Genomic DNA, 8,950 nt, shown 5'->3' on the forward strand with positions numbered 1-8,950 from the left:
AAAATCAATGTCAAAATATCGCTTGCGAGAACAAAACCCACTAGCGAGAAATGTAAAATTGATCCTAACCAAAAAAACTAGGACTAGAATGAACTATGAATGGATTGGGAAAACCACTAAGAACAAAATCTGATCCAAAAAATTAAAAAAAAAAAACAGTTAAACCAAGATGAAACTGCCGCATGTGAACACAAAAACACTAACGAGAAAGCGAATTTTTGTTCAAACACCGTTTTCTCTCTACTTTAAAATTAGAGCGAAAAAATTCACGCCGCAAAACCACTCACTTTTTCGCTCCATTTCCTGTTTCGTCGTGAGCAAAATCAATACTCCAATTTGACTTCACAAATCATGAAAATGTGTGAACAGATTTTGAAAAAAAACATAACCGGAAGAATTCCGGAAACGACTTGATATGGAAATCTATTTAACCGCCATCCAACTACTTATCAGACAGAACGTACCTACACTAACTTATAATTATCTTGAAAGAAAAACCATAAAACAAAAAGTAAAAACAAAATCAAATCTGTGAAAATATGATTTAAAAAATCTGACCAAATTTTCAGATAAATTGAGATCCCGAAATAACTATCTCCGCCAAAATTACTTCATCAAAACAACTAGAACTTTTACAATGCCAATAAATCCAATATAGATCTTTTCGGTCAATATGGTATCCCAGTGCTCGCAAAACAAAAGGCAAGTCATAATAGGGTAAAAAAACTTGTCATAAAAAACAGAAAACGAAAAACAGCAAAAAAAAAATTAAAATAGTTCCAATTTTCGCAAATTTTTTGTCATATGTCTCAACAAAAAAAGATTCATATCCACAAAACTGTAACCTATTGTTATTTAAATTTTGCTCAAGTAGAAGGCGTTTTTTCAGTAACCATTCGATCCAGTAAAACAAAACAATCGTCAGAAACCTCAACCAAAAAAATTTAAAAAAGCTGCTTTAAAATGCAGCAGGTGAACAAAAAATTACGTTCGCTAACTGAATTTTTTTTACACCTCAACGCTCTCTAGAAAACACTGATATGAACAAAAGACCAAACCCTTTTCGCTCCACTTTTCATTTTGTTCAGCAAAAAATCACTAATTTTTTCACGTGTTTCATTTCCCGCTTCAAAATTCACTCCAAAAAAATTGATTAGAAAAAGTATTTCTCCAATAGTCCTCTTCAAGTCGTAAAAGGCAGCACCACAATACAATTCAATAATAGCCATTTGAGAGGCTGACGGCGGCTATTAATCAAACCAAACATAACTTTACATTAATTTACCTATTAATTTTGAACATTTTTAATGTAAAGTCAAAAGTCAGAGTACTACAGCAAAAAATCAGATCGCTTTTCATTGAAGAACGTTTCTGCGACGCATTCTCGGTATCTCAAGAACGGTATGAAAAGCTTTCACGAAAGAAAAAAGGTGTGAAAACATCTTAGAAGAATAATAAATATAGCAGCATATCAGTTCCTTGAACCTTAAACAAATTCAAATTAAACTTAAGTTTTAAAGTGCAAAAGATATTTTACTGAGTGAGGTAAGTCACTTGTGATCAAAATCTAATCACGCAAAAAACTTTTGCTAAAGAGAGTGAGAAATGACGCCACGCGCGCAAACGCCGTTAGTGAGAGGAAGAAGAGTCATTCAGAAACTTTTTCAGCTTTGCTGTGTGAACAAATGTAAAACGAAAAAGAGCGTCAGACGACGAAACAAAAAAACATAGCAGGGCAAGTCTTGACGTACAATTTAAACAATTTTCATTGACTAAACAGAAAATTAGACCTAGAAAGGACTATGAATGGATTGGAAAAATCATTTAGAAATAAATCCGATCCAAAAAACCGAAAAAACGGTAATAATCAAAGTCAAATCACCGCATGTGAACAAAAAAACCACTAGCGAGAAAGCTAATTTTTGTTCAAACACCGTTTCATTACTCTACTTTAAAGTTAGAGCAAATAATTTTAACGCCGCAAAACCACTCGCTTTTTCGCTGCACTTCCTGTTTCGGCGTGACCAAAATCACTACTCCAATTTGACTTCACAAATCATGAAATTGTGTGAACAGATCTTATGACAGAAAAGAGACAGCGCACCAATTAAAAGACAGCGCCCCAATTAAAAGACAGCGCCCCAATACAATTCAAAATCTTTGAATTGTAAAACAGATAGCAGGACAAGTCCTGCATGAACGAATGAGCAAAAAGTGGCTGAGACGTCGAATGCTCGTAACAAAAATCATGACAATATAAAAAAGTAGCAGGACGATTCCAGACGAACAATTCAAATAATTTTCTTTAACTAAATAAAAAAATTAGACCTAGCACGGACTATGAGAATTGGGAAAGCCATTTCTAAAAAAAACAGAGCAGAAAAGGAAAAAAAAACAAAATCAATGTCAAAATGCCACATGAGAAGAAAAAAAACCATTAGCAATTGGAAATTTGGTTCAAACAAAAAACTATGCCTAGAATAAACTATGAATGGATAGGGATAATCATTTAGAAAAAAATCCGATCCAAAAAATTAAAAAAAAACATTAAAAATCAAAGTTAAATTGCAGCATGTGAACAAAAAATCACTGGCGAGAAAGCGAATTTTCGTTCAAACACCGTTTTCTCACTCTACTTTAAAATTAGAACAAAAAAAATTGCTCCACTTCCTGTTTCGGCGTGACCAAAATGACTACTCCAATTTGACTTCAAAAATCATGAAAATGTGTGAACAGATCTTAAAACAAGACAGCGCCCCAATACAATTCAAATTCTTTGAATTGTAAAAAAAACAAGAGAAGGCCAATAATAGCCCCAACTATCGCTGTGCGGCTATTAATAAAAGCTTTACGTTTACTTTTATCATGCGTTCATAACCTAGGTCCTTAACTTTCGTACCTCCTCACACTTCACTCACCATTAAAATGAGTGCGCTAGTCCTTCTTAAGGTTAAAATCTGTTTTAGGGGGTGCATAATCTTGAAACTTGTAATTCTTCCCGCAGCAGAAAATCGTTAAAACAACAACGGAGGGGATGAGCGTAGTCGGGGCCTAGGGGCTATCGCCAGATGGAGGAGGGTGGACGGTGTGAGGGGGTTTAATGAGGGTGCGGGGTTAAACTCTAAGATTAAGAACCGCTCTTCACAAAATAAATTTATGTACCTCAAAGTTTTGTTGACCCGCATACTTAGTGACTGGTAAGGCTCTAAGAGAGCTGCTCAGGCATTAATTGCCCCCCAGAATTTACCTGTTTATCTCGTTTTCGAGGACGAAAAGTTAAACGGGTCAGGCCAAAAATCGGGCGAGCGAAAAATCGCACAAAGGACTAATAATTGCTAAATTTAGTTTGAGAGCCATTAAAAATGAAATTCTACTGAAATGTCAGTTACATTTCTCTGCTCTTAAAAATATCCGTCCGTAGTTTTCGCTGTTTGTGGTCCACTAAAGAACAGACGAATTGCTTTCAAACGACAAGCTAGGGGTTGGCTGTAGATACCCGAGGATTAAGTTAAAATTTTCACAAAAAATCGATAAGAAAGACCACGGGACTAATACTATTGCTACAAGTTTTGTTTGAGAGCAATTATTAATATGACAACAATTTACGATGTCATGAACTATAATTTCAAGGACAGTTGTACTTTCCAGAAGATTTAACAAGAAAAAACGATTGACAGTAAACCTAATCAAGGGCCCACAATATACGCACTCTCTTCGAAAACTTGACGTGACGTCAAAGAAGCAAAAGGTTTCCGACTAGCACTAGAACTCACTTTAAAATTATACATTTGCAATAATGCTTTCATTTTTCTAATATAAACGACTTTTAACGGATAAATTGCTCTGAAATGGCAGACAAGGGGGTGGTTTTGGATGCCTCTAGTTGAAGATTAAGAAAGCCATCAGAACTTACAAATGGGGTCTAAAATTTTCAATTTCAAAACTGCACATTAATTTCTGTTTCCTAAGAGTCTGCTGAAAACCGTATATTGAGCACTTACTGACACTTTAATTTTACCTGCTTATCTTGTTTAATTTGCAGAAAAATGAAGGCTAGAACGTGCCAAAGAGCTTTTGATCAAAGCTAGAATAAAAAATATCAGGCAAAAATTTTGCAAAAAAATGAATACAAAGCTGCCTTCACAACTTGTTCGAAAACAATTGAAAAGCTATGGAACAAATTTAAAAAGCTGTTACAAGGAGTGTGAAGTTGCTGAAAAAGAACTTCCTGTACATATCGTATCAATATTCGTATCAATTCATATCTTCTATGAGTTCGTCATCATAGAAGAATACAAGAAAAAGCTTGCCTAGTTTCTTACTTTGTTCAATGCTGACGAACTCAATCGATCGGTATTCACTACTTATTTGAACCTAGGATTTAGTGAACACGACAAAATTTCTTGAAAAACGAAAAATCAGATAAAAATTCCCGGAAGTTAAAATTTTCCTCAAATTCAGTCTCTTTTGATACAGTGCAATCAATTCTGATAATTTTTTTATACAAATGGAATTCAAATTTATATATAAAAGTAGTTTTAAAAATACATTTGCTATCATTTGTAATCAAAAGACTGAATTTTCGAGGAAAACTTTATTTTCCGTTTAATTTAAAAAAAATGATCTGATTTTACAAATGTTATTGTGTTTACTAAATCCTAGTTTCAAATAAAGGGTGAGTCCAACTAAACGCAGTACATTTTACATCATCCTCTTCCATGCAAAAACAAAGTTCGGAGAAACTAAAGAAAAATTGACTTTTTCCATTTTATTAACGGTTGAAAAAAAATGCCACTTAAAAATATATTGTTGAAATTGTTGTGGTTTCCGTTGAATGATACCCTGATTAAGCTTTCGATTTGTACCATAAAACGTGTTCCATTCTATTTTATGGGTCACTAAATTTGTGTTCAAAGTCCAGCTCTTTTAGAAACTGAAGAATAAGGCATGAAGAGTTAGTCTGAGATCGAAACAAAATGAGGGCGCACAAACTATCTGAAGAGTTTGCCGCTTTCTTGACAAAACTGCTTTGTCGGCAGTTTCTTCCATCTGCAGAATAAAAAAACCGTTGAACCATTTGTCAGTCTACCTAAAAGAAACTCTAAATTAACAATAGATTATAATTTTGATAAAATTTCAGACGCAAGAGAATAATCAAAAAGATGAACCGTTCAAGATCTTAATAATTGATGTCTATTTCCGATATTTTTTCTTTTTCGTTTTTTTTGAAAAAGTTAATATCATATGCAGATGCGTGTACCTAGCGCTTTGCGATTTACCTAGCCCATTGCTAGCAATCTAAAATATACCCGGTAGATTGCCGGAAAATAGCCGCCGTTGATTCCAATAAGCATGATTGGGATTGAAAGAATAGAAGATATCGAAAAAAAAGATTTTTATATAAAAACATTTCTTAAGTCCAATTTATTTTGATGGCATTTCGTAGTTGAACATACTTCTGTTTCTTAGACAGAGACTACAGGGGCTACTATCAATACCAATAAGCATTAGAGATGGTAACTAAGACTTATAGGAACGACGTTCAAATAGCGGGCATCTAAAATTGGGCTTTATCGGTTTATCGCGTTTCTATTTCAGACTTCAATTTTTTATTCTGACTCTGTTCATTTTGAATTGCTTTGCTGAGTAACTGATGTTCAAATTCACTTTTAGCAGAATGAGAGAAGAGATAAACTAGCCTAGAGAAGTCAAAAAGATTTCACGCAAAATGCTGAAAAAGCGCAAAATGGTAAAGCGAAAAAAAGTTCGACGAAGTAAAAAAAAACATAACAGGACAAGTCCTGACGTACAATCCAAGGAATTTTCATTGACTAAACAGAAAACTAGACCTAGAAAGGACTATGAATGGATTGGGAAAACCATTTAGAAAAAAATCCGATCCAAAAAACCGAAAAAACGGTAATAATCAAAGTCAAATCACCGCATGTGAACAAAAAAACCACTAGCGAGAAAGCGAATTTTTGTTCAAACATCGTTTCATTACTCTACTTTAAAGTTAGAGCAAATAATTTTAAAGCCGCAAAACCACTCGCTTTTTCGCTGCACTTCCTGTTTCGGCGTGACCAAAATCACTACTCCAATTTGACTTCACAAATCATGAAATTGTGTGAACAGATCTTATGACAGAAAAGAGACAGCGCACCAATTAAAAGACAGCGCCCCAATTAAAAGACAGCGCCCCAAAACAATTCAAATTCTTTGAATTGTAAAAAAATAGGAGCGCTATAATAGCCGGCTGAGAAGATGAGGGCGGCTATTAATCAACTAAAATTGTACCTGTAATTTTCCTAGCTTTTAAAACAAGCAAGATTCACTCAATAATCCGTTATCGATGGCCCTTCACTTTCGAAATTTGTGTGTACCTCATTCTTCACAGGGAAATAAAACAAAACTTACAAATACATATAAATCTTAAAAATAAAGCAAAACGTTTATCGTGGCAGTAAAACGATTGCCAATTTCTCTATATATCATTAAACGACAATGCATTATTGAGCGAAGAGAAGGCATCCTTTCACATATCTCCCGATTTTGAAGCATTTCGAAAAGTCATTGTATTTAAACCTTTAGATTTTTTTCTCGGCGCATCGAGAAGATGAAAACTTAGTGCAAATCGATAAACTTCACAATGAAGTGATTCTTTCGGTCTGTATGAGTAAATTAAGCTTCTTTATATGAACAAAAAGCTTGTCGCTCGACAAAAATGGTCCAACAAATAATTGCATTAAAAAAGACCAAGGACACTAAAAAAATCTAGCTTCTGTCTCGGCGAAATTCAATAATCAACTAAATCCCAACGAATTGCGATCAAATGGCAGGCAAGGGTGTCAGAGGACAAAATGAATTAATAGAGTTTGTTATTTACCGCTACTGAAAAAATTTAAAGTAAACAAACGAAAAGATTTGACGTTTAATAGCAACTGCCTCAAATTGCTTTTTAGCTGCCTAAAATCAAGCGAATAAGGTGATCACTTTGATCAGTAATGAAAATAGAAAACCGGCAAAGAAATCATTAAAATTTCTGATATCGAGGACGTCATTATGTTATGACAATTCTACTAAATTTTAAGCAGTGTTCGTGTTTTTTACTTAATTGTCAATGCTTGTCTTGAGAAGCTTCATAATTCTCCGCAGAAATTTTTGCACAAATATACACCGAGAATTCTTTTAGCACGTTTTTTACATTCTTCTTTCAGGAAACAAATAAAAAATTTCCTGCAGCAAACATATTTTCATTATTATATGTTTTATAGCATTGCACCACATTAAAGACAATTCTGTAGAAGAAAAACCAAGAAACGTTCTACGCTTTGTTCTTTTTAAACTTTCAATGCACTTTCCTCTGCTGTCTATTTCAACAACTTGCCATCTATATGACAAGGAAGCGGAACATAAAGTAAAATAAAACCTTCAACAAAAACATAAGAAAATAAAACATAGCCGGCAGATTGCCGGAATAGCTGCGAAAGAATAGACCTGCCTGCCATATAATAGAGATAGAAACAGATACAGATCTGAATTGAAAAAAAATCGACGCCGCTCAAAAAACTAGGCTAAAAAACATTCAGCGATAAATTATTGAAGCTTGTTAAAATTCATTCCACAGATACCTCTTATTAGAGACCTTTACTGCACATAGGAGTTCCTTTGACCTTAAACAAATTCTAATTAAACTTAAGATTTAAAGTGCAAAAGTCATTTTATTGAGTGAGGTAAGTCACGTATGATCAAAATCTAATCACGCAAATAGCCTAAAAACTTTCGCTAAAGCGAGTGAGAAATGACGTCACGCGCGCAAATGCCGTTAGTGAGAGGAAGAAGTCATTCAGAAAATTTGACTTTTTCAGCTTTGCTGTGTGAACAAATGTACAAACGAAAAAAGAGCGTCCGACGACGAAACAAAAAAAAATCAAGAGATCCGCAATATAGCTACGCTCAGCTTACAGCTTCGAAGCTATAATAAACATAGCCGGCAGATTGCAAGAAAATAACCACCGTTGACGCGTTGATGCAAATCGCGATTTAAACAGAAAAAGAAAAAAGAAGAGATAAATTGACAAATTTTGTTCTTTTTTTGGTGTCAAAAAAGTTCGAATTCGGCGTACAGTTTCAGTTGGCTTCTAAAACTATACTTAATTCAGCTTCTAAACTGAAAGCTAATAAGCTTGATACCAATTTCAGCTAGCAAACACTCTAATTAACTTTGATAACCTAATTCTCAATGACTTAATGAACGGGCTTTATCGCTTTACCCCGTCTCTTTTGACCTTGACTGTATTCACTATCTTGCGTAATTCATTGAGTGAATGGATTTAAAAACCATGCAGTTGAAATTATGAGTGAGGTAAGTCAGAAGTCAAACGTGAAAGTTGTAAAATACGGTTTTTTAATTCGCTTTAACTTTTGATCACGTTTTTCGTTTTACATAAGGTAAAGCGAATTAAAAACAAACATAGCAGAACAAGTCCTGACGTACAATTAAAAGAATTTTCATTGACTAAACAAAAAACTAGACCTGGAACAGACTATGAGTGAATTGGAAAACGAATTTCTAAAAAAAACAGATCAAAGGAATAAAAAAACAGAAAATCAAGGACTAAAAACTAGGCCTAGAATAATATATGAATGGATTGGAAAAACGAAGGAGAATCTCCATGAGGTTAATTTGTTAAAATTATTAAAATTCAGTTGTTAAAAACCCCCAGGTTGAGGTCGCTCTCAATATCGCCTCCGATCAGACCGTCCCAGACGTTTGATCAGTCTTAAATTGATGTTCGAAAAAGCTGAGTAGGGTAATTTGCATGACATAATTGTTTTTTTAGGAGATATACGTTTTCGTACTGCAAACATAAACACGCACAATGTTACAAATGTTTGCAGTTTTGTATTCGTTTTTTTTGAAAATTTTTGTCATTTTTTGAGCTTTTCC

This window comes from Convolutriloba macropyga, chromosome 14, assembly GCF_964194025.1.
Source record: "Convolutriloba macropyga chromosome 14, txConMacr16.3, whole genome shotgun sequence".
NCBI lineage: Eukaryota > Metazoa > Xenacoelomorpha > Acoela > Convolutidae > Convolutriloba > Convolutriloba macropyga.